Source organism: Metopolophium dirhodum, chromosome 6 (assembly GCF_019925205.1).
Source record: "Metopolophium dirhodum isolate CAU chromosome 6, ASM1992520v1, whole genome shotgun sequence".
NCBI lineage: Eukaryota > Metazoa > Arthropoda > Insecta > Hemiptera > Aphididae > Metopolophium > Metopolophium dirhodum.
The window spans coordinates 31070839-31096957 of NC_083565.1; the positions used below are offsets into that span (position 1 = coordinate 31070839).

The 26119-nt window shown below is 29.7% G+C and overlaps 1 long non-coding RNA gene and 1 pseudogene across 2 annotated transcripts; one reads left to right on the forward strand and one right to left on the reverse strand.

Annotated features, from left to right (window-relative positions):
- Positions 1 to 18615: 18615 nt before the first annotated feature.
- On the reverse strand, positions 18616 to 20107 carry LOC132946656 (enoyl-[acyl-carrier-protein] reductase, mitochondrial-like; annotated as a pseudogene).
- Positions 20108 to 20618: 511 nt separating this feature from the next.
- LOC132946657 (uncharacterized) lies at positions 20619 to 25475 on the forward strand. Of its 2 annotated transcripts, XR_009664741.1 has the most exons (7): positions 20619 to 21335; positions 21411 to 21501; positions 22249 to 22419; positions 22493 to 22646; positions 23671 to 23845; positions 24516 to 24657; positions 25160 to 25475. It is a non-coding gene; the product is annotated as an uncharacterized LOC132946657 (long non-coding RNA). The 2 variants fall into 2 exon arrangements; XR_009664740.1 differs by lacking the exons at positions 20619 to 21335; positions 21411 to 21501 and adding an exon at positions 21580 to 21775.
- The last annotated feature ends 644 nt before the right edge of the window (positions 25476 to 26119 follow it).

Consider the following 26119-nt stretch of genomic DNA (forward strand, 5'->3'; position numbering starts at 1 on the left):
ATATGCAATAATATTCATTTTATTCAATATATGCAACAATATATATACATTTCATCCAAAATATGCAAAATAAAAATACCACCATTTATCTCATCATGAGGTGATTCTTGGATATTACTGACAAAATCAATAATCAGAAGTCACAAAAAAAATATCCTGTTGGTATATAAATCCTAGCCCTGATAATGATTATATAATAATAGTTGGGCAGTGGCGGCTCGTGAACCGTATGAGGGGTGAGGCAGATATTTTCAAAATGTATTGTAGAAAAAATGCTGTTAAAATATAACAATGAGTTTCTAGTTAACTTTTAATATAACTCAATTAATATTCAATTCTATAACCTTTAAAAACATATAAATAATAAACCATATAATATTTATTTCAAACAGGGGCGGAGTGGCCGGTCTGGAAATGGGAATTTTCCAGATGGCCTGGACTATATTATGGCCTGGTCATTTTATATTAGATTTTATTTACAAAATTAGTAAATGCGTCAACAATGTTTTTGTATTAAAACTTTGAAACTATAAAATAAGATTTTGGAATGGGGGAGGGGGGGGGGGCAAAGCAAAAAAAACAGCAACTGTTCTATTACTTGATAAACGCAAAAAAATAAGAATAAACATTATAACATTAATATTGTCAATGTGAAACCAATTAAAAAGAGCTCCTATATGGCAATTTTTCAACAGTTGTATACCTACTGATTATTTGTAAAAATAAACGCCGAAACACGTTCAAAAATATATTTTTAAATTTAAATTGGGAGAATGATTGGAAACACAAGTTTAGGTACACATTTTGTCAGACACCAAAAATGAATGCAACGTTTGAGTACTTAACCTAACCTAGTTAGGGCTACGCCACTGCATTAGAAGTTATACAAAATAGCAAAATAGTGATTGAAACACTTTTATAGTTTTATAAAATTAAAAGTATAAATATTATTATAAATAAAATGAAATGTATTTATATAATTCTATTGAAATAGGTAAATATATAATTGGAGCGTTGCGAGAAACATTTTCTTGGTGATTTAATTGGTAAATTATGGGTGGCGTACTGGCCTGGATAAATTTCAATCTCCCGGCCTCAATTTTTTTCCCACTCCGCCCCTGATTTCAAATGTCATATACATAAAAAAAAAATACTTATCACATAAATCTTAATTACTGAAACAAAAACAAAAATAAATCTCTTTTTATATTATGTTTTGCAAATTAAATCTATTATTCTGTCTTTGAGTAATGCAAATTTGTCAATTATTTTTTCATAGAATTGTTCATCATTTTTTGATAAAGTGTTTATTAACTCCTTCTCAGTAGAGATTGTAGCTAAGGAAGATAATCTTTCTACAAGGGAGTAAGGCAAAATAATAATAATAATAATGTTAATTGTTATTTGATTGCATCGAGATGTATATACTACACTAGTGTAGTACATACATCTCGATGTGTGATTGATATATTTTGATATGAACCAATATCTTTAATTTGTGATAAAAGTATTGTGAGTAGGTATATACACTTACACTACACGACATTATGTCCACTATGACAACCTCCCAGTTTAAACTAGTGGAAGTTACGTCGCTTCGACAAATGACTAATGGAAAATGTTGACAAACTCTGAGGCCCGAATCGTTCAGCCTCATTTCATAATAAAATTCCGACTTCCCCCTCTACCATTATTTATTTTTTTTATTGTACGGCCGTCCATCTCGTCTGCGGCTAAATATAACTAGCCTCTCGGCACTCTTCGGCTTTCGTCGAGATCGTTATATCGCTCAACGAACGTCTTCGTCGTGATTTTTGATAACATTCGTACTGACGAAGTATGTAGTATGTAATCATGTGTACTATGATAATTCATATTATTTACGACAAAATAAATTTATTTTGTATTTTTGTCATTAAAATAATACATAATAACAAAAAGCTTTTGTATTTTAAAATGTACATTATATTCTTGAAAATAATATTCTTAAAATCGAATGGAAATAACTATAACTATTATATATAAACCTCCTTTTTCTGTACAATAGTTAGGTGAGGCTCAGCCTCACTTGCCTCCCCTGGCGAGCCACCACTGTAGTTGGGTATATATGCAAGCGAAATATATAAGTAAAAATCATCGGAATATGTTATGTCATTGTAACCACATTTTGTAACCACATTTATATATAAAAGACGGTGTACCTATTTCACTTTTAATCTAAATAATAGTTAATAGCTTTGCTGTTGGGGGAGTTATTCAATGGCAGATACTGAAAAATATCCCAAATGAAATTATATTGAAAACCAATAAGAAATAGGAAATAGGAAATTTACCTCAGTGGCACACTTTGGGGTCGGAAAAATTATCTCAGATAAAATGAACAAAAAATTAAATTTTGTTTTAGAGAAAACATCAGTCTGAAAAATTATTGCTCTGAATAATTAACAGTGATTATAACACCTATATTTTAGTTTAAAATTGTAATATTATCCATGTTATCTTATGTGAGTGTTACAACAATTGTTAAGTCATTTTTTAAGGACATTATTGCGGTTGAAATACATTTTTTTGGGCATTTTTTTCTATAGTATTTAGGGCATTTAAATCCGGGTCCTAGTTATAATGTATAAGGATCAGAAATTAGTGTAAATGGCAATTGAATATTGTATCTTTCTACTCAAATACCTTTAAAATAAGTATTCGAAAAAAATATTGAGTGGTTAATTTTGTTGGTAGGTAGGAATAATATTATGTATTCAAACTCAAACTTAAATTATTCAGCCTTATGAATTCAAAAAATAATATTAAAAATAAAGAAAGATTGCGCATACAGTATTTTAAATTTTCTATCCTTAGCTATAAACGTTGAACATTTTATAAATTTTTAACTACAAAATAATTATTTAACTATAAATTTAATAAATTTTGTCAAAATTTGAACTTTAAATGCTTATATAAATAAATATGGGTAATAAATACCAACAAGTGCAACTACATATGAAAATAAAAATAAATAAATAATATATATATATATATATATATATTATTTCTACGTATATAGGAGAGAATAATGCCAAAAGCGAAAGAAAAATTAACATACTTCTAGAAGTCCGATTTCAATTTTTAAAACTAATTTGATTTCAATAACTTCTTTTCTATGTTTTTTAATAAATATAATTTCGATATTTTGTAAATTTTTTGTAGTACAGCTGCAAATTAATTTACTTAATTTCTCAAAATGAACTTGAACTTTAAAGGTTCAACGAGTTAAAAGAATGAAAAAGTTTTTCCTACAAAACATAGAAAAGAAGTTATTGAATTCAAATTAGTTTTCAAAATTAAAATCGGACTTCTAGAAGTATGTTTATTTTTCTTTCGTATATTGGTCTAATAAAAAGCACAACGCCGCTAAAGAAGTTTTCACTTAAAAAAAAAAAAATTTATAAAATTTATATAAAAAAAATATTTAATGGTTAATTTTGTTGATAAGTATTATGTATCTAGGTATATTTTGAAATTAAATGGACCGGCTACAATATGTTCTCTTCGTTGTCTAGGAAATACTTACTGTAATGTTTATACTTTATTATCCAAATAATAAAAACTCTACGAAACAGATGAAGTTCTTCCGTTCTTCCGTATGCGTTGTGGAATTTTGGTAATTCTATTAAAAAATACAGAGGGAGCATAGTTGACCCGCGCAAACCGTATTTTGCTATTTTGTGCATTTGTAAGACCGCGGAGACAACGCATGCGGGTGTAACGTCTTATTTGCGTACAACAATTTGCCATGTTATGCGTTCGTAAGGGTTGTAGGACAATTTGTACGGTCACCTAGAAAGTGCAAAATGTTAATAATGATGGCGTATTGTAAACGTGTTGAACATCGACCGCATTCAAACACTGTCAATCCATCCAAAGAAACAATGCACGATTTACCGGATACGCTAGTGGCTTATAGTCGGATGTACTGTTGAAGCCTCTGTCCGGTGGCGACGCTCTGTCATTGTTGAGAACGGTGCTCACTGCATTCAGATAACAAGACGAACTCAGAACTACGTATCCGACGCACAGATCATCGAGGACAGCGATGCCATGCGTCACTATGCGTGTAAGCGTAAAAGAAGATTCAGTTCCGGCTAAGGGTCGGGACGAATCACGATCGATCGAGCCATATCCGGTCAACAACTATAATATTATAATATTTATAGTCGATATATTGTAGCTGCCGGTCACATAATATTATGATACTGTCGAAAAATCTTCGGCTTCCGTAATACTATTAATGAAATATTATTAAATAAATAATTTATAATATTATGTTATATTATAATAAGCGTGTAAATATCTTGACACCTATAACTATAATAATATTACACATTCGTGTTTGAATCTATGTTTATGCTTATATTAGTTATACTTGTTTAGCCGTACTGGCCCGTACTGGTCCACCGGGACACCGGGAATTTTCCCGGGGCGCCATATGATCAATTGATAAATAAGCGTCCCTCTCCCCTTTTTTTATATCATTATAATATATAATAATATTATAAGTAATATTATAATATTTACTGACTCTGCCTCTGACACAAGCGACGCGAAAAAGGTCATTTTCGAAACTAAAATTGTTAAAAACACGATTAAGGTCCACAATTGTACAAGACAATCATTATTCTTAATGCACTGTGAACGAGTAAATCAAGTAGATGGAGATCAAATCAAAAATGCTCTGTGTTTGAAACTTTGATCAGCAAATTCGCAACGTCTACTCACATGGTCAAATATTAAGGTATAAGTTGTTTGTGTACTTTTTTAAAGTATTTTAAAAAATAAACTTTTACGGTTTAGACTACGCAACGGATTTTGATACGGTTTTTTTTAATTTATAGAGGAGTGATTTAAGACAAAAGTCTATGTGTATATATATAACAGGGACGAATTAATAATCGATTTTGATGATTTATCTTAACCGTAACCAGAGCGACAGTAATAAAACAAGAGAGTGGTTTTAATGTCCGAGATTGAAACCCATGGTTATTTGAACGGTAGCCAAAACTGAAACCCTTTTTTTTTGCTATATACTAGAAGAAGTGCTTCGATTTAAACAAACATAGTGCCTTATCTTTTAGCAAATTGGATCAAGATGGTATTTTAAAAATGTCATTTTTCGATTTCCTCAATAGTTATTTAATGCCACGGGAAAAACTACTGACAAATTACGAAAAACCGTTTAAAATGGGATTTTAATTTCTAACGCTTTGTCTATCACCATAGTAACGAATAAAAATTATAATATTATAATATTTGTTGAAATATACAATTAATATTAGTAGTCAACCTTGACACGTGTGTACAATTTAGTATCTAGTTATACGAGTATACGATTCACTCTCTTTACGGATGTAACACGACTTCGGTTGTGCATATATATAAAGCCTTTGAAGTATGTAATACTCACTTGCACAGGCGCCGTCGTACAGTGCGTATACGGTGTGAGTGTACTGTCACAGTTAAATAGTCCAGTTGTATGTTATTATACCGTGTGTCCCAAAAATCAGGGGCCACTTTACCACTCATTACCATGTAAATATTTTTCAATTCTGTTTGCGGGACATTAAACTAGACTAATGGATCGTAAATTTCTATGACTTACAATGTTTTTAACTCATGTATCTTGCACATGCGCAATAAAACTTACATTTTTTAAATGGCAACCAGTAATTTTAATATCATATTCGGGTTTATCGATTTTTTTCAAGCCATTTTGATGTATCAACTTGTGTCCTAAACTCCAAATTGACAAAACTAGAGCTAAGTAGAATTTAAAAATTTAAAAATTTAATTTAAGTAATTTTTTTTTCTAACTGTACGTACTTACTTATTTTTTTCTTCTAAACACCGTGAGACAAACAATCAAAATTATTATTATTAAACTAATTACCTAACTATTTACTATTTATGAATTATTATCTTATTTTATTATTACGCATTATGAAATAACAAAGTTTAAACATGTATTTTCAAGAAAAAAAATTTCTATTTTATTTCTTTTAACATTACTATACATTTTTATTTACAATTTAATTTACAGAAATTATAAACATAAACTATTCAATAAACTGTTCGAAAGTCCCTCCGTCGTGTAAAGTGCATGCCTCAAATCGATGTAAACATTCACGATTAGTTGCTGCCAGTATTTGGTTTTCGTTTAGGAGGTAACATGCGTGTGTAATTTTGTTCTTTAAATCTTGGATGTTGATTGGAGGATCAACATACACAACATTTTTCAAGTATCCCCACAAAAAAAAAAATCTAACGGTGTTAGATCTGGTGACCTTGGGGGCCACTCTACTAGTCCATGGTGTTACTGGTGTTGCAATAAATTTTTCTATTAAATGAACCAGTTTCAATCAATGACTTTTCAAGTTTTTGAACGTAAGTATGATTGGGGTGATACCGATCTGGATATTGCTGAGCGTACATTCGTGTTGCTTCTCGTGCGTTTCTGTTACATTTTCCGTAGATCAATAATAACTGTACTCTTTCACTATTATTCATGATTAATATTTTATTCTAACAAAATTCAAACAAAAACTTTATAATACCTAAAGGTATTGACAATAGCGAACATAAAACGTCGAACTACTAAGACCGCAATGACACATGACTCTGATAATGAGTTCCATAATACCTAATATAAAAATAGCTAATGACATTTTTATAGGTACCTATAGGTAGATAACAAAACTAGAAACACCAATGCTCATTATTATTTTAATAAATACTTAATTATAATTCTGATGGAAACAAAAATACACTTCTTCTTTTTTTTTGGTTTCGGCCAATTGAGAACATATGCAATTTCATAATGTGTAATAATAAAATAAGATAATCATTCATAAATAGTAAATAGTTAGGTAATTAGTTAAATAATAATAATTTTGATTGTTTGTTTCACGGTGCTTAGAAGGAAAAAATAAGTACGCACAGTTAGAAAAAAAAAATTACTTAAATTAAATTTTTAAATTTTTAAATTCTACTTAGCTCTAGTTTAGTCAATTTTGGGTTTAGGACACAAGTTGATACATCAAAATGGCTTAAAAAAAATCGATAAACCCGAATGTGATATTAAAATTACTGGTTGCCATTTAAAAAAATGTAAGTTTTATTGCGCATGCGCAAGATACATGAGTTAAAAACATTGTAAGTCATAGAAATTTACGATCCATTAGTCTAGTTTAATGTCCCGCAAACAGAATTGAAAAATATTTACATGGTAATGAGTGGTAAAGTGGCCCCTGATTTTTGGGACACACGGTATATTATACTTATACATAATCATATTGTCGTGTTATTATTCATTTATACTAATACTGAAGTCATTAGTCCGTCCAGCGTCACTTTTAACAATATTAATTTAACTTAAAGGCTATAATAAAAATTTAAAAAATCCCGACTGATAAATCGTCTCCGCTCAGAATCGTTTTTCTTATACAATGATATTATATAATTGAATTCAAGTTTAAGACAATCCATTATACATTGACTCACTTGTAATCTACTGAACATCAGAGCATTTACATCTATTTACATATATTTTAGACATCCATTTACCCACTTTTTTTTCGTGTTTTGTGAACACCGTCTGTTATGCATTTATACAGGTACTAGCCACTTGATTAAGATTTTGAATTTCCCATAATATTTCATACCTACCTAATTAGTAGTGATTAGATTGATTAAATTTGTCAATACTAGTTACTTATTAATTCTTAAAAAATAACACAGTGTCAGACATCGACCAGTCGTCATAACTTGTTATTGTAAAAAATTATACGTACAAATAAATGATAGATCATAATGATCGTATTTTAATTCATTTAAATTATTAGTATTTGTAAATTACTAATAATTTAATAATAAAAAAATTTTATTTCAACAACATGAGGTTTTCTATGTGTAGTGAAAGTTATAACTTAAATAATTATGTATCTTACAAACAAAGTTAAAAACTCAAAATTTTATTTTATTGTAAGTAACAAAATATATTATTAAATTATAAATGTTTTTTCCAGTTAGGTATCTACCTACCATATGTAACGCCATCCGCGGATTAGGCGCCTAAGACGAAATAGCCTGCCAAAAATCAAAACATATTTAAATTTAACTTAAACATTTTGACTCTTAAAAAAAAAATATGTTTGTAACAATACTCAAAAAGAAATGTTTGTTTCATTATTTCATAATTTATACATATTTATATTACCTATATAAGTTACTAGCTGACCCTGTGCACTTCGTTGCCCTTAAAAATGACATCCCTTTAAAGTTAGGTTAGGTTAGGTTACATTAAAGGGTTAATCGTTATTTAACTTCAAGTCTAAAATTCACTTTACCACGCCACCCACGAATTAAAAATTTTTAAAGAAGAGCCAAACACCATCTTCATCTTTTGTTTAACATAATCACAAATCAGTGGAAAACTATACCAATAATCGTAAAATGGCGAAACTTATTTACTCAATAATGGTTTGAGTCAAAAATATGACCGGACTTAAAATAATATCGATAACTACTCTTAATACCACCAAGATCAAATATACGACGAAAAAAATAATAATAATAATAATAAATAAATATTATTCTCAACTCCTATAATCCATAGCAACTATAAATAAACAAAAATGTCTATCGTCAATCTCAAAATTCCTGTTTGAGCACCTACCAGGGGTGATGAATTCCCTTTTTAAATTAGCCTTAAGAATGGTGGCTTTCTATTGGTGAAAGAATTTTCGAAATTGGTTCAGTAGTTACAGAAATTACCCTCAACAACGGTAATTAACAACTCCTCTTTATACTATAGTATAGATATAGAAATAGATATAGATGATCTATTGATTAAAAAACAAATTAATTTAATAAATTAGAGTAATACAAAGTTTATCATAAATATTAGTCATATTACTTATAAGTTATAACGCATATTATGTACCTACTGTATTTTGAGTAACTCCGCACGAATGCGCACAATTTCTTTCTTTTATTTTTTTATTTGGTGCAAACATTAAAGTTATATAAGGTGTTGACTTGTTGATTAACTTTGCACCACTGTAGATTATACTATAATGTACAGTGCTTTGCTCCCCTAATTTCAAATTTAAACAAAACTGGTGCAATGTTCGATATACGCATAACTTAATGCCTTGATCCTTACCTTGGAAAAGATCTAAAATTAACAAAGTTAAAGATAAAAACACTCAAGACATAACCCATTGGCCATTAGCTATATTCATAAATCGTTATAAGCAGAAAAATAGTTAGAACTTAGTTGGAATTATAATATGTTAAGTATTCATAAAAAAAAAACCTATAATTTTCAATATAGGTACTTATTAAATGAAACAGTCCTTTAAACGATATAAACTAAAAACATAATAAGGTACAAAATATCCTTAAAAATAAGGATAAGGTCTTAAAAATACTGTAGGCTTTGATGCAGATCAAGTGTGCAAATGTAAATCAATTGTCGGTTTAAGAAAAAAAATTATATAAAAACAGACTTATGGCTACATACTTTTTTTAAATTTCATAAAGTATTCAAATTGAATGAAGACTTCCTAAGGCCGCAATGAACTCCGATTTTAATTTTATTTCTAATAATGGTATAATAAAAAAAGCTTAAACTGTATTATTTCCAGGGCTTGAAACTGTTATTAATTTAATCGGTTGAATACCTGTTTTCTAAAAAAAAAAAAATTGTACTACACATTTGTACCCGCATACTTAATACAATAATCGTGTTGTTATAAGAATCATGCTGTTTTTAGATTTCCCAATACAATATACGATGAGGAAGACCGGGATTATCGACTATCGAGTACCGTCATTACCAACCAACGATATTTTAAGTTATAGGTAGGTAGTAGGTAGGAACTAGAAATGTAGAATACCAATTATTTGAATTATTATTACTAGAATTTAGACTTGGAAAAAAAACGATGATATATAAGTATGATTTAAGAATAGTTTTAAAAAGTTATTATTTATTAAACCTTATTTAGCTACGAGCGTATAATCATTTATGTAGCTAAAATAAATTAAACATAATATTATTATAGTTCATACGTAACGGTAGTCACTATTTATAAATACCGGTAATCGGTTCTTAACCGGTTAAAACATATTACGTTATTATAACAGTTTAACACTCTCGTTATTCAACAGCTTTTAACGCACTAGACGAGTAAATATTTTAGACCAAAATATAATATCAATTTGATTTATGTAATTGTATTTTAATTGTATACTATTATAGTTTGAACGATCTTAACGTAATTTGGAATTCCTGCAGGTTATTTTATTTATTATATGATCGACATCGGTAAAAATCTATTTACTGCTTGGTCCAACTTTCCAAACAATGAAACATTACACTATGTACCTACACATAGAACACAACCTGCATTATAATATTATATATTATGTGCGTGGCCTATCTGTCATAGTAAAATACATGAAAATGTTTATACTATATTATCATCATGAGCAATACATTTTGAAATCCAACGTCCGAACTTCGAATGTATACATTTAAAGAGGACGAGTGAACACACAACCGATATACAAACCATAAACCATCAACCAAAATGTACCATTATTATAATTTATTATTTACAATATATCCCGACCGTTCGAATAGTTCAAAGTCCAATAGGCATGACTACAATAATATTGGCTCATCAAATGAGCGGTGTGGTGGTAAACAACAAGAATTACCGGTATTTAACCGGAATTTGCAATCGCCCATTTATGAGGTGCTTACGAATGACCTCTTTTTTATTTAAAATATAAATATTTTTAAACTTGAGATATTATACTGGTATTACGTTAGGTATTGCCAGTTCAAGCCACAGTACAGTACTTACTAAAACTTATCTTCATGGTCATTACTGTTAAATTGTTAAATTGACTACTGCGATGCACAAATTACCAACCAATTTTTTTACCCGGAGGATAAATGATGCGTCAACGACAAACTCCGTTTTGAATAACCCCGTATAATTACACTATATATTATATACAATTTAAATTTATAAAAAAATTTCAAAAGTTCGAATAAGATTCAAGTTTGAGTTCGCTTGAAAATTGAGGTTTCACCCATTGACAAATGTCATCAACTCCGCGTGTGACGAGACGTTATACCAATATCATATTATGATTTATGAATATTGAATACTATAATAGTACCTTTCGCATGTTCAACATCTATTCATTGCTCGAATTGGGAAAAATTAAGTAGAGGAGCTCTAACGATTTAAAAACTGCGTTCCAAGGGCTCAATTATTCAACACAGACCATACAAAAAATAGCAGGGGTACACAAAAAAAAATAAAAATAGTAGGGGTGCGCCGCAATATATATGCCATTATGACGCACTCTACCATAATATTATTGTAATATAGGTACTCCTCGAAATTATTGGCGTAGGTATATAAAGTCATCATCATTATAATAGTGTATGATAATTGATAATATACTACAGCAGGACGTCCGGGTTTCCGACGTTTTACCATCGATTATTAGCTCCCAATATTAAATACTTATAATACTAAATTTATAATAAATGCGACATTACGCGACCTATCTCATATAATAGGCGAGCGGGGGTGTCAGCGTGTGATACTCCGATCGAACGGATTCGTTTGATATTCAGTCAACGCGCTATAAACTGATTTATTCCTATTTCCTATATTATGTATTTGCGGCCGTATATTATTATTTAACATCATCATATACCTTATACAGCGTAAAGTCCACGCTATTATGTACCCTGTATAATAGTTATATAACTCCGCGCTGTATACGCATCGCAAGTGTAAGCCGGTACAGGGGCGTATACAAGGGGGGGGGATGTGGGGGTCAGATCCCCCCCCAATAGGCCTTTTTTAAAATTTTATAAAATAGTGTTCTTAATGACTTAATGTAAGGAAATTACAAGGAAAAAAAATGGCAAGGATTTTTTGTAAATTTTTATTTTAACACATTCAACAATTAATTAAAAATAATTTACTTAATATTAATCAGTAATCATATATTTATTTCATATTCATATAATCGTATTATGTGATATTTGATAATAATATGTATATTATATATACAAGTATAATAAATTATTATAAGATAATAATATGTGGCAGACCAGCCACGGGCCGTCGCCAGTCGCCACCGTCACCGATATCAACGCGGCGGAGACGACGCCCGCATGTCCGTGCGTATAATAATACATTTTCCTATACATTAGAAAAAGAAATATAAAAATAGCTAAAAATAGCTTAAATAATAAATATTATTATCTAAAAACAAAAATCAATCACAAATATTATGCAAGTTGTACGAACAAGTCATAACTACATATAACTACTTGTAGAATTTAAAATAAAATGTATTGAATATATATATGTTTTATCATTTATTAGGTATTTAAATGTGCACATACCTAGGTTTAGGTATTTTTGTTCCATAATAATTGGTTTGCAACTGATCCCCCCCCATACAAAAGTTATGTATACGCCACTGAGCCGGTACCTACCTTTTATTTTCGATTCTAAATTTTGCGGCGATCCGTCGGCGTGCAGGCTGCGAACATCAATATGGAAACGGCGACGATGACGACGGCGACGGCGTCGGCGAAACTGTACGCGGCGCGCTATACCTCAAAACTTATACCTGAACCGTGTTATACGCGACGCGGCCGTCTGCACACTCTGTGTAATTTTTTTTTCGCGCAGTCGAGACGTGAAAACGAAAAGATGACTCGCGTCCGTTATTTCCGCGTGTGCAAGCGGATAGGAACTGCGACGACGACGAGGGCAAACGCATATTAACAAACACCGATGGAAACCGCAGATACCTAATTATTAAGAGTTATTCACTTTAATATTTATAAAGGTAACAACACGGAATTGGTTTCTTTCGAAGGAGTATTATAGCTTGGCATCGGTTTTAGGTGGGTATATCATTATGTTTTGTACGTTATTTGTAAAATCCCGACCACACAATATAATGTGGCCTATCGCCAATAGCCATCTGGAACCCTATTACACGTCTTTTAGTTGATTCACATAAATCGGTTTCTATCAGATTCCTATTTATATGACATGGTAACAAAATATTTATGCTTTTGAGCTTAGGTTATATACTGCGCAGTGTGATGCACCACTAACATATTTTACCAATAATTCCAACAGGTGCACATACACTTTAAACGATCAATAAAATACACCATCAAACGCATTATATGGAGCTATAGCTTCGTCTTCGTCGCTAAAGTGATAGTTTTTCAAACTCGATTGGAAAACATAACCGTTGTCTGCAACATGGTGGAATATGGTAAGCACCCTGTATATATTATATTGCTATTATATTGTTTTAAAAGTAAAACGTATAGTATAATATAGGAGACGCGTGCAGTTTGTATATTATATAATAGGTATACCTAATACTTACATTAAAATTATAATTGTGTTTTACGCGTACCAACACCTATACGGTGGGGAACATCCTTTAGGTGCGAATTTATATTCGAGGTGGATGGCCTCCTTCCGTTTTTCGCACCACAGGCTGACAGTCCGGTTGACGTAACACAAATACACGTAGGTGGTACGTATAGGTATAAGCATGTAAACATGTTATTAATATAATCATCGATATCGTATTGTACGCAGCCATATATGATATTACATGCATTGATTGTAATGGTAGTATAGGGACCTACAATATTAATTGTTTAACATTTAATTATAGGTACTTTATAAGTATAAAACTATTTAGTTTTTGTGATCAATGGCGTATTATAGTTTTTAAGTAGACACCTACTACGCATCTGAATTTGACGACTGTACCTACTACCTACCTGTTCACCGACGGCAGACATTTTATAGTATTACTAGCTGACCTTTGCCCGGCAAAAAATGTCTTTTCGGAAGCAATGTGTTTTTAGGTGTACATTATATTATATTAGATTCGTTTGTAATTACTAATTATGCGAGCAGTATATCATCACTTATCATGGGTAGGCACTAGGCAATCTAGCTGCGGTAGATCACGGACCCCACGTCGTTCGTAAGTGTATCATTCTGTATACTAAGATACATGGCTATTGGAAACTTATAATAGCAACCATTTATAACAAAATTTTCCATCGTAAATCTCAAAATTCCTGTAAGAGCACCTCCCCGGATTGCACCTACCGGGTCCAATTGTGAATCTAAATCATCCCGGGAACCACTCATATACACAATAGTAGGTGTCTACATCAGGGACTGGAACATTTAGGATTTTCTAGTTCTGGTTCCTGTTCGGTTCTTATAAAAAAATGTAATAGGTTCTGGTTCTTAAAATTACAAAATATGGGTTCCGGTTCCGGTTAATTCCAGTTCTTACAGGTTCTTAAAAATGAATTTTTTCAAAAATTACCCATTGCTTATTAGGTAGATTTTATACTCATATAGTCATAACTTGGCCCAGTCTTATAAAAGATACTTTTAAAATTGCATTTGAATACAAATACAAATACAAATACATCCATTCAAAAAGTATTTAAAATACATTCCAAATACTTCTTTTATTTTACTCAATTTATTTCAGTTTGCAAAATTAATTTTATAATTGCTAATTTAAAATAGTGTAATGTTAGTTTGTTACAAATATTATTAGAACTTTTTGAACCTCCTTCTTAAATTTATACTGGAAAACAAAAACTAATAAAACTGGCTAAATCATAATTTTGAAATCATTTATTATTAGGTGGGTAATTGAAGAATTAAACAGTAGTTATTAATAAAATCAGAAATTAATTTAATAATTTTACTAGGTAAGAAATTATTAATTTAAGAAGTGAATTCAATTTTTAAAATTGATTTTAACTGATTAACAAGTGTACTGAGTTTAGGTCTTAGAAGTTGCTAATAACTAATAAGCAAAACACAAAATTACAGTACGACCGTAGGATTAATAAGTCGTAAATTACTCGTATGTGTCAATGTGTGAGTGTGTGACTGTGTTTGAGACTGTGAGACAGATTTATAATATGTTATTTGAAATACATGACTTTTTCTTAGAACCAATAAGTACCTAAAAGAATCGGAAAACTTATTGTATATTAAATTGGGGTCCGGTTCCGTTTCCGGTTCTTAGATTTTCTCTAAGAACCGGTTCTTTTGGTTCCGGTTCCAGTCCCTGGTCTACATCACAAAACAAAACTGCTGTCCAAATTCCATACTCATAGCTTCAGCGGTTCCGGATAGGCGATGATGAATCACTCAGGACAAGTCATTATGTATATATAAATATAATAAATATATTCTATAGATAGTAATCATTTTGGTAGATTCTACAGGACAAAACGGATAACATAAACCATTGTATATACATATAGGTACCAGTCTACCACATACTTAATATGACCTGTAGGCTGTAAGTACCTAGTTACTTAAAGTTTTCGATAGCAATAAAATTGAATATTGAAAAAATTAACTGTGGTCATAGTAATTAGTGACCGCACTGTATTTAAAAACTATCAAAGCCTTGATCCCTGCATATTTTTTCTGAATTTTAGGTAGCATTTTAAACTAATACCTATTAGGTATATAAAGTACCTATGTATTTTGTGACGATTGAATATTTTCATCTTTTAAGGTGTATTTTACAACATATTACAAATTTAAAATTAATTTTCAAATAACTAAAAATTGACGATGTATTTCGAAATCAAACATACACGATGTGTTTCAATAACATCCGAATCTGTACAACTAATTTTAATTATGCTTTTTCTCGTTTTTAGGTCATTTTTGTGACTTTTAAGATCAATTTTTTAAAGATGTAGAGCATTTATTACAATTCAGATAAAAATTATGAGTAAATTATTTGTCAATGTTTTATTTTCACCAATCCAACAATTTAATTACAAAAAGTACTTAAAACTACATTTTTAATTGTATTCCAGATTAAAATCAATTTTAAAATTCAAATTTAAATCAAAATCACGTAGGTATGTTTATAAATTGTAATTTTTAATTTTAAAATTGATAAACAATTTTATTACCTAACTTTAAATAGTGTTATGAGCGTTTTTTTTAAGTATTTAGGTCATAAACATAATATATAATATTTTTATTTTTAGGGCATTTTTTGAGTTTTTTATGTCATTAATGCTTTTTGCAGAATTGTTGAGGCATCAAATCCGTGCCCTAATAATGATTATTAATGGTTGATAGTTTTATATTGTATTGTATTAATATATTATATTATTATGCATAAGGATTAAAAGCATAGGTAGTTAGGTACCTAACATGATATCTATCGAAATTTATCAGCTAATACGATTTACTACAATTTAAGTAGAACCTACTTACTATACGTCTTGAGCATTGGTATAAAATGCTGACTAAAAATTAGACTTACTAACATTAAGAAGGTGTTAGGATCGCCTTTTCCCGATGACGTCACGAACTTAAAACAGTTCAGAGGAAAATCTAATATAAAATGTAAAATTCTTTTGTTAGGTAGGTAGGTACTAGGTACTAATCAGTGATATTGATCACCTATACCTCGATTTCAAAATCTGATATGGCTATCAGTTTTCTCTCTGGCTAACTCTCCTTTACTTATTTTCATATTATACACCACTAAACCGTGACCAGTGGTGGTCAAATGATTTTGTTATGTATGGGGGCTAACATGGCCGATTTTTTAACATGCACTATTTGATTATTAAAAATATATTTTATGGTTGTAAGATTATAAATATTGAAAAAAAATCTAGAGTTAAACACTCGGAATCATCACTAGGTACCTACGGGCTATAACCTACCTATTAATTCAAATTATTAGGAACTGATATTTCATTAAATTATACTCAAAGTAGGGCATGTTAACCATATTTTCCAAAATAGTTGAGTTGAGTTGTCCTAAGAAAATAGTTAATTGAATATTTACAATATTGGATATTCATTCGATTTGTCATATAACTAAAATTTTAACTTTTTAACTGGTTACTGACCAGAAGTGCTTATAATCATTAATTAAATACTTGGTAAGTATTGCTTTATGGTCTTCAGTTAGGATTTACTGGATATACATTGAGGAATTTTATTAACGAATAGGTACAGAGAGTTGTAATGTGGTATAGAACAAAATCTACTTGACGTACATCAATACTTAAATGGTGAACTTATGAATATCCATTTATTTTTTGAAACACCTGAGATTGGTTTGATTCCTAAAGGTTTAAGTACTTATAAATTACAGCTGTTATAACTACACGTCTGTTTTCACTTTGAAATGTCTTCAAATATATAATATTATACCTATTCATTATTTATAAAAATTTACCTTACAAATAATAAAAATAAAAACAACAATAATGATTATGAAAATTTTTTAATATACATAATATATAGAGAGAACATTTACTTCATACTTGACCCCCATGCCCCCACCACACAGGAAGTTTATTGAATAAAAACCACTATATTGACTATATAACATAGGCGCAACTAAGGGGGTGCTGTGAAGTAATCTCTAATTCAGCACCTCTTAGTCCCTGTAATAAAACACTAAACATTAAGTGACAAAAAAACAATTTCCTTAATTTATATGATATTTTATTTTATTTGAAGTTTTTATTAAAAAAAAGAATTCAAAAAGAGTGTTACCTAACATAATTTATTTATTTCAAATTTCAGTTACAATTTCAATAAATTTTGTTTACTGTATCATGTGAACGTAGTGTTTTTCTAATATGCAAAAAATTAAAAATTGGTTGAGGTCTGAGGACAAGTATGTTACAGTAATGGTTTACTGACTTGTCCATTGTAAATATTTAGAAGGATGTTTCAAATAGCATAAAAACCGAATCAATGTTGGATTACCTACAGTACAAAAACAAAGAAAACCGGTTTAAAATAATGCATTATATTCTTATTAACCAATATTAAACGTTTTTGTTATATGATTGTAACTTGTTAAATATTATATTATAATAATAAGAGAATTATTTACTTTGTAAGTGTAGGTAATAATATAATTTATTCAATTAAATAGGTAATTAAGTTGGAGTTATAACAAAACTTTGTTATAAATGATTTTTAAATTTATAATAGGTTGTATAGTATAAAATATAGTTTTAGCACCCCTTAATGTATCTCTAGTTGCGCCTATACTATATAATATAGATACACGATTCATAAGAAATGGCTGGTTGTCTGTTTAGGGTCTACATATTCATATTTAGTATCTAATAAGATTTAATTAAAAATATATTTCTAGTAAACAGGTTACATAATGTGTGTAATGTAATACTCCATTTTAGTTAATGTGCATACTGAGGAAATCATTACAACTTATAATGCTACATAATATTTATTAAGTACTTTATCAGAAATTGTTTTAGGATAAAAATAATAATAAATTAATTTAAAACATTTGGTACTACTATTGATTATTTTAACATAACAGCAAGATATTTTTAAAAGTGAACCAAGACCTTAATTTATTTAATTCAATTCAAAAAAATGTATTTAAAAATTAATTAACATTAAATTATAACAGAGATTAATTTTAGAAATATTTATAAATAATATATACAATATAATATACAATTTAGTTGAAACTTTAAGAGTATATTATTGAAACAAACAAGTATATTTATGATATCTTATATGTATCAGTAGCAGCAATTATTTTTGTAAACTAAAAAAGTATTTATGACAAATGAAGCCCTTGGATATAGTATTTTTTCACACTTCTTTGAATGAGTTTAATGATGACGTTCTGTAAGCTGGTGCAACTAACTTGCCATATTTCATAAATTGCAAAAGTTCATCATACATTTGGATGTAATGCTCAGTGTTAACATTTTCTTTACGCCATCTAGTCATCCAAAAACCTCTGAGTTGAATGTCTTTAAATATAAAAGAAGGAGTTGGAACAATGACTGGTTCTCTTGACATACCACCATAAGTCACCATCACACCACCGTTGTTCAATGTACGTTTAACTTCTGTGGAACTTTTACCATCTATATTGTTTATTCCTAAACGTGGTTTGGGTAAAACTCCACTTCTAAACAAATCCGTAGTCCTAAATAAGAAAAATGTATATATTAATATATTGGATTGACCATATAAATGCAAAATACAAACTGAAATATAATAATTACTATTTTACCTTAATTTATTCTTCTTTAGTAAGTATAAGGCACCCAGAAACTTAAGATGATTTTTCAAATTTTCCAAGTCGTATAATATTTACAATTGTATAGCCAAAAATGTTTGCCAATTGAATAATGTTCTGACCACATGCACTGTTTGCTCCATTTTGTATAATAACATCATTTTTGTTTAGTGAAACATTTCAGTTTAAAAATTCCAAAAATAAGAATTTGAATAAATTCATTTTTAAAGGAAAAATGGGGATGAGCATGTTTTGTGAATTACCTTAAATAATATGATGATTTTCGTTATGTTTATTTTTGTAACATTACAAGTCAATCAAAATAAACATATTTTATAATATGTTAATATGTTATGTTATAGTATTATACTACTAACTTTTCTTAGAAGTCTAGAATCGAATATGCCAGTTGTACACCAAGTACCCATAGCACCGTCTGCTATAACTGATCGCCAGGGCAGAGATTTTTAACGCATGATCCTACTACCAATACGTCCCCAATTCCTTCATAGCCTCCAGTAGCAGGCAATGGCGGTTTCACGGGATACACACCTTGAATAGTGTTGACGTCGACAGGATTGACGGGCGCAACAATCATTTTCACCAAGACCTTAGAAATAAACAAGTAAATATATTATTAAATTGTTTGTGTAAAGACTGTCAGTAGCATCATAGCCCATAGGTACCTGTTCGTCGTCGAGTTTGTCGGGTAGCGTTTGCTCTACGAGACTTACGACTTTTATTGGATCGCCATACTCTTCGTACACGATTTTGGAACAGTGTAGTCACGATGATGGTGTTTGGCGACGAGAGATCGCAAAACTGTAGTTTGGTCGACCGAACTGCTCAATCAAAATATTCTGTGGAACATGGCAAATGCCCGACGAGACTATAAATATTATGATAGGTAGATTACCTATTACCTACGTGGATCGTCGACAGCCGGGATCGAATATCAAATTTTTCGAGTACTTACTTTTCGCCTTCTACTTGTACAATGAAACCATAAATAAATTAAATAAATTAATTTCAGGGAACTCGGCAGCCGGCAGTCGGTGACCACGGACTATGATTGACAGGACTGCTTCATATTATTTTTGAAATAGTCCAAAATTGATGTAATTGATAATAAATGATTTCCAGCCATTACTATTTGCAAATAGAACTTAAAATAATAATAATAGTATCTTCTTTCAATTTTAAATTTGAATTAAAAAAATTAAAACGAATTATGAAGCTATTTAGCAGTGACTAATGACTATATTAAATTATTTTGTTTGGATCCAAATCAAAATTTTGATAAGGATTGATATTTTTAATCATTTGTATACTTTATATTTATAAACGTTTCATTATTACTTAGGGCGGGTTGCATAAACGTCCTGTAGTGACTTACCGAACCGTTATCGCACTGTTAACCGCTAACGGCTCTGTAAATAAAAGTGGGTGTTGCTTGAACGCCCGATAGCGGTAACGGCTCTGTAAACTATAGACTACTGGACCTGTAAAATACAGATCGGATTTTGGTTCTGTAACTTACAGATCGATTAATTATACGAATGTTATCAATGTTATTGGTGACAATTTTGATACTGAATTGTTTATTTAATTATTTGTTTTGACTCAATAATTAAATATTTTCATTTTTCATTGTTTCTTTTTAAAATTAATAATCAATGGATTCGTCGGCTTCATCTTCATCTAGTGATGATGAATTATTTATTATTGATGTTTTACAATTGCTACCAAGACCACGATTTTTTCGAGACAGGTCTAATCCACTGGCAGATTATGATGATGTAAATGTGTTGTGCTTAATAATTATTATTTTCTGTAAAAATTTTTTTTCTATACATTATTGGTCTATATACCACTTTAAATTTTGTAAAAGGGCTAGTCCCGTTGAATTCTAAATAAATAAGTAAATAAATAAATAACATTTGTGACGTCCCACTAATCAAGCGTATACAGACTGTCCGCCAACCGTGAAAGTTAACGTTATCGGGTAAACATAGGTAGTTCTAATGTCATATCGGTGCGCCCGCACCAGCTGCAGCTCGTTTCCATGTTTTTCAGAGGTTCGGACTTCAGATAATACAGTAATAATATGATCATAAATCGTAAAGAAAACCCAGAAAAATATAATAATTATCAATTATTGTTGTATTTTGCAGTGGGTTTTGCGAAACGTTTTCCAAGTTTCCCACCCGTGTCCAGCTGACCACCGAGCCAAGCGCCAACTCACGTCTCACGCATCGTCACGAAGTAGGTACCTCGTACCTACGACCTTTTTTTTATACGAACGACGACTGTTTCGCAGCTCGAACTTAACGCTACTCTCGACCTCGGCTTTTGTTGATTTTCATCTCTAACCTAACCTAACCTGTCTGTCCGTACCAGTGTTTGTCGTTTTCGCCGACCCAACGTATTTTGTTGTCGCTGTTTAAAACTTTGACCATACTCGGACATATCGTCGACCCTGTTCGTGCTGTATAGCAGTGATCGAAGATTTTAAAAATGGTATCGAAGTCTGAGTCCGGTACGTATTGCTTGTATATTGCACATGTAACTTCTTGAACGATCTTGAACCCCAATTTATTTCTTGTATATCTTGATCGCATGTCGTCCAAAGACTTTGACCATAACTCATACCGCCAACTCAGTCAGTTCCAAATATCCGTCGCTAACCGGGCGATCATCTTTCGCTCATTCGCAGTCATCATCACGGTGGTGATACCTATTTGATTTGTCTTGTTATATCCATAGAATAGATGAATAGAAAAAATAGATTGTGTGGTGGTATGGTACATATAAGAACAGAATAATTAAAGGCCAAAGAAAAACCAAGAATTCGACTTTACACTTCTTTACAGATAACGACAATGAAGAACAAGATGTTAAAGAGACAATTTTAAAAAGCAATCTAAAACATACAATCAAAAGCCATTAAGAATTTATGACTTAACAATAAGTTGTGTGGTAAATATATTAATTTTATATTTTAATATATAGGTAATGGATAGACATTATCAATCTGCTCTTGAAGAAACTGCAACAGACGCTGGAGAATTATCAAAACAAGAAATATTGAAAAAATCATATACCTAACCGTAGTGTAAATTATTCATCTTCAGATTCTAAAGATAAGCAGAAACGTCATCGTTTGAGGAGGAGTAGTAACTAGTAAGTAATGATTGTTTATTAAACATTTTAAAGTTAAATTATCATATTAAACATTTTTTATACGCAACAAAAGTGATAAATGGAACCAACAAAATGAACCATATTATTATAAAAAAACAAGAAAAAGTGGTACCTATCCGTGATCACCGATTCAGTAGAACACCATCTATTAGAAATAAAGATGAACCTTCAATTCCTAATGTCAGACTTCAAGATATACCAATTAGGTGAGTTTTTTTTAACAGTCTTCGAGTGAGTGAAAGGGATCTCGTGGATTTTTAAAATTGTACTAGTATGAAATAGTTAGTTTTCTGTAACTGAATCGATTACCTACATTAATATTAATAATATTATATATGAATGATATTAATGCATTTGCATACTAATAACTATGTTATAATATGGTTACATTTTTATAAACTTATTATATTATATTTTGTTGTCTATGTATGGTTTTTTTTAACAAGTTATGAGCATTTTAACATTCTACAATTTTGTCAATTTTGTAATACCTACTCATACCTTGTTTACAATATAAAGTAACAAAAAAACCTTATGTGGGGAACTGGGGTTTTAAATAATATTCTTACCTTTAATTTTAATAACTGGTAAATTCACTATAATATTTAAAATAACTGAGTATATATGTTATCTTTATATATCTCTCACTCCTAATGCCATAAAATTGTCTATATGTAACAGTTGAGTTGATTTATGTCCAAATGCATTTTCATTGCATATGCATACAGACATTAGTATTATTTTTTATCACTGAGAATTTTGTGAATTTAGAACCAGGCGCAAATACTCAAATAATTAAAAGCATTTGAAGAACTCTCAGATTAAAAATAGTTAAAAGTGTCTAGAACCTAGTGTCTACACCCACATGTGTTGTTTTTGTCTTACACACGTGTTAGAAAATCTAATTACTGGATTCCTACTACAGTTAACTTATAATTATAATATTATAACTTATAATATTAAAGCAAATTAACATATAATCAAACAAGGCCCAAGTAGAGTTTTTTCCCTATATTTACATTAAAACAAGTTATAATATGAATAAATAATTTATTCATGTATTTTACTTTATAAACGTAAATTAAATTTTAAAATACATTTTTTTTTTCAATATTTAAATACCTGCCCACTTATCTTTGTCATTTATAATTATTATTTGTAAGCATTTTCAATAATATAGCCAAGTGATTGGTTTTTTGTACAAAATTATAACAATCTCTTATTTTTTAGAACTACTTGAGATGAAGATAATCAAAATATGTCTTAATATAAATCTACTTGGGACATGCCCACCCATATCAAGTATTGATGATGATTACTTAAACACCAAGATTTACGCCAGCGTAGAAGTATAACAAGTAGGATAGTAATCGTGGTTCAGGAGCTACACCTAATACTGGAAAAGGTATAATTCAAATAATTAGATATTCTTATTAAAATTAACTATAAATAAATTACCTTTTTAATATTTTAATTCGACACTATTATTAATTATTATTAGGGCTCGGATTTCAGTGCAAAGTGCATATTTTTTTGGTTGATCGTACACAATGCTTTCTAAGTACATAATTAATTTCATGTAACGAGGGTTTGAAAACTACAAATTTTATTTTGCATTTTTTGACATTATTTCATTTTTAGAGCATTTTAAGCATTATTGGGTCATTTTGTTGGGTTTTAATGCATATTTGTTCAATATAGAAATTCAGCCTATTCAAAATATTATCTAAAGATAAATTATTTTCTTGATATTTAAGAAGGTTTATCGGGTTTTTCCATACACATTGTCAATTTTTTTTTCGATTCAATTTTTATCTTATCTTAATTTATTATGATTACTGTGGAGCGTCACCCGTATTCGGTCAAATAATAAATAATCAGTCAGTTCGTGTTACATCATAGAAGCATTGTAGCAGTCAATATTTCAAATTTTTAGTTTTTTTTTAATAAAATCATAAATACTAATTATATCTCTTTTATAAATTACAATTCGTATAAAAAAAAATATATGGCATTTTTAAGTTCATTTTTGTGCTAAAATGCATTTTTTAAGGTCATTTTTGGCTATTTTTTAGATCATTAGACGATTTACTAATAAGTACTGTTGCTGAAAACCTAAGAACCAATCTAGAGCTAACACCGTGTTGTTACTGAAATCATTAGGAATTCAAGACTTACTCCAGTTTCATTTTATGGACCCTACAGCCTCCTCCACAAGTAATATAGTTTTACAACAGTAACAGCGTTATCAGATAGATTGGCAAGGCTACGGCAGCAATTTTCAGTAGGTGTACCCCAAACTAATTGCAACTCGTTGTGTTTCAACTTTGGGCCACGACACGCGCCTCACCTAGTTGTTTATCATAAATGTATAAAATAAATGACCTCGGCTGACAATGACAGTATTAAAAAATTAATGTGATATGGAAACTATGTAATATCTGAATATACTAATTAAGGTGGATATTTACTAGTTTATACTCTATTTCAAATAAGAAAAAACACCCACTTTTACGTAGCAAAACTGGTTTTTCCCGTGGTTGCCGTGGTGTTTCTTATTTGGAATAAAGTATACTTCAATATTTGTTTTTTGGTAATAACATCCAAGTACTGATAACCCCTGGTGTACCATTATCGCTCCACCGCCGCCATGTCTATCTAACTGGTAACGACTATAATAAATTATTATGATTTTTACTAATTCAACATTATGTTTTAGGAAACATTTTTAATTCTTTATATCAGTTGTAGGTACTGGGAGCACAGGATCAGAAACTTTCACAAAACCAAAAAAATTAGTATAAATATGATAGGCAAATACAAATGTAAATTTAACAATATTAGCCATATTACAAAATGTTTAAAATTTAGTTTGTATTCAATTTAGTTATACTATAGGCAATAAAAATAACATATTATTATGTACATTGATATAATAGTCAAAAATATATATATACCATAGTTAAATACATATTATTTATGTTTCTAATTTAATTACTTTGCAACGTATTGATATCCAAATTATACCACACTTAATACCATTTATGAAACTGCATTATGAATTACTATGAACAATTGTAATAAATCCCTGTGGACGTTAATAAGTATAGTAATTACAACCAAGTGTAAAACAAAATGTGTAGTTAATAATTTAATATGAATTAACATTTAACATACCATAGGTATAATATTATCATAACCTGGACTATCCATTGACCACAGACCATGATTAAATATATATATAGGTTGCACATCAACTACAGCAGTAACTGCTAAGATGGTATCAAAATTGGCTATTGCAATAATTAATGTGTAGCACTCCAAGTAGTTATTTCATATAATATTATAAATGTTCTATCTAAACAATTGTATCAATAATGATAATCAATTTTAATTTTATAATATTATTAAAATAAACAGTAAATAGTATGCCCTTTCAAATAAACTTAAAACGTTTATAAGTATTTATTAGATCTTTATATGCCAACTAATAAATAATATGTGAAAAAGTACAATATAATATTGGATATAGAACATAACTAATAATAAGTAATATAAGCAGCATTACAATATATAATATATTATGTAATATATATTTTTCACAAAAACCAAACAACAATTATTAACTTTTTCAGTGAGCAGTAACCAAATAAATAAAAAGTTATGTTTTAATTTTGCT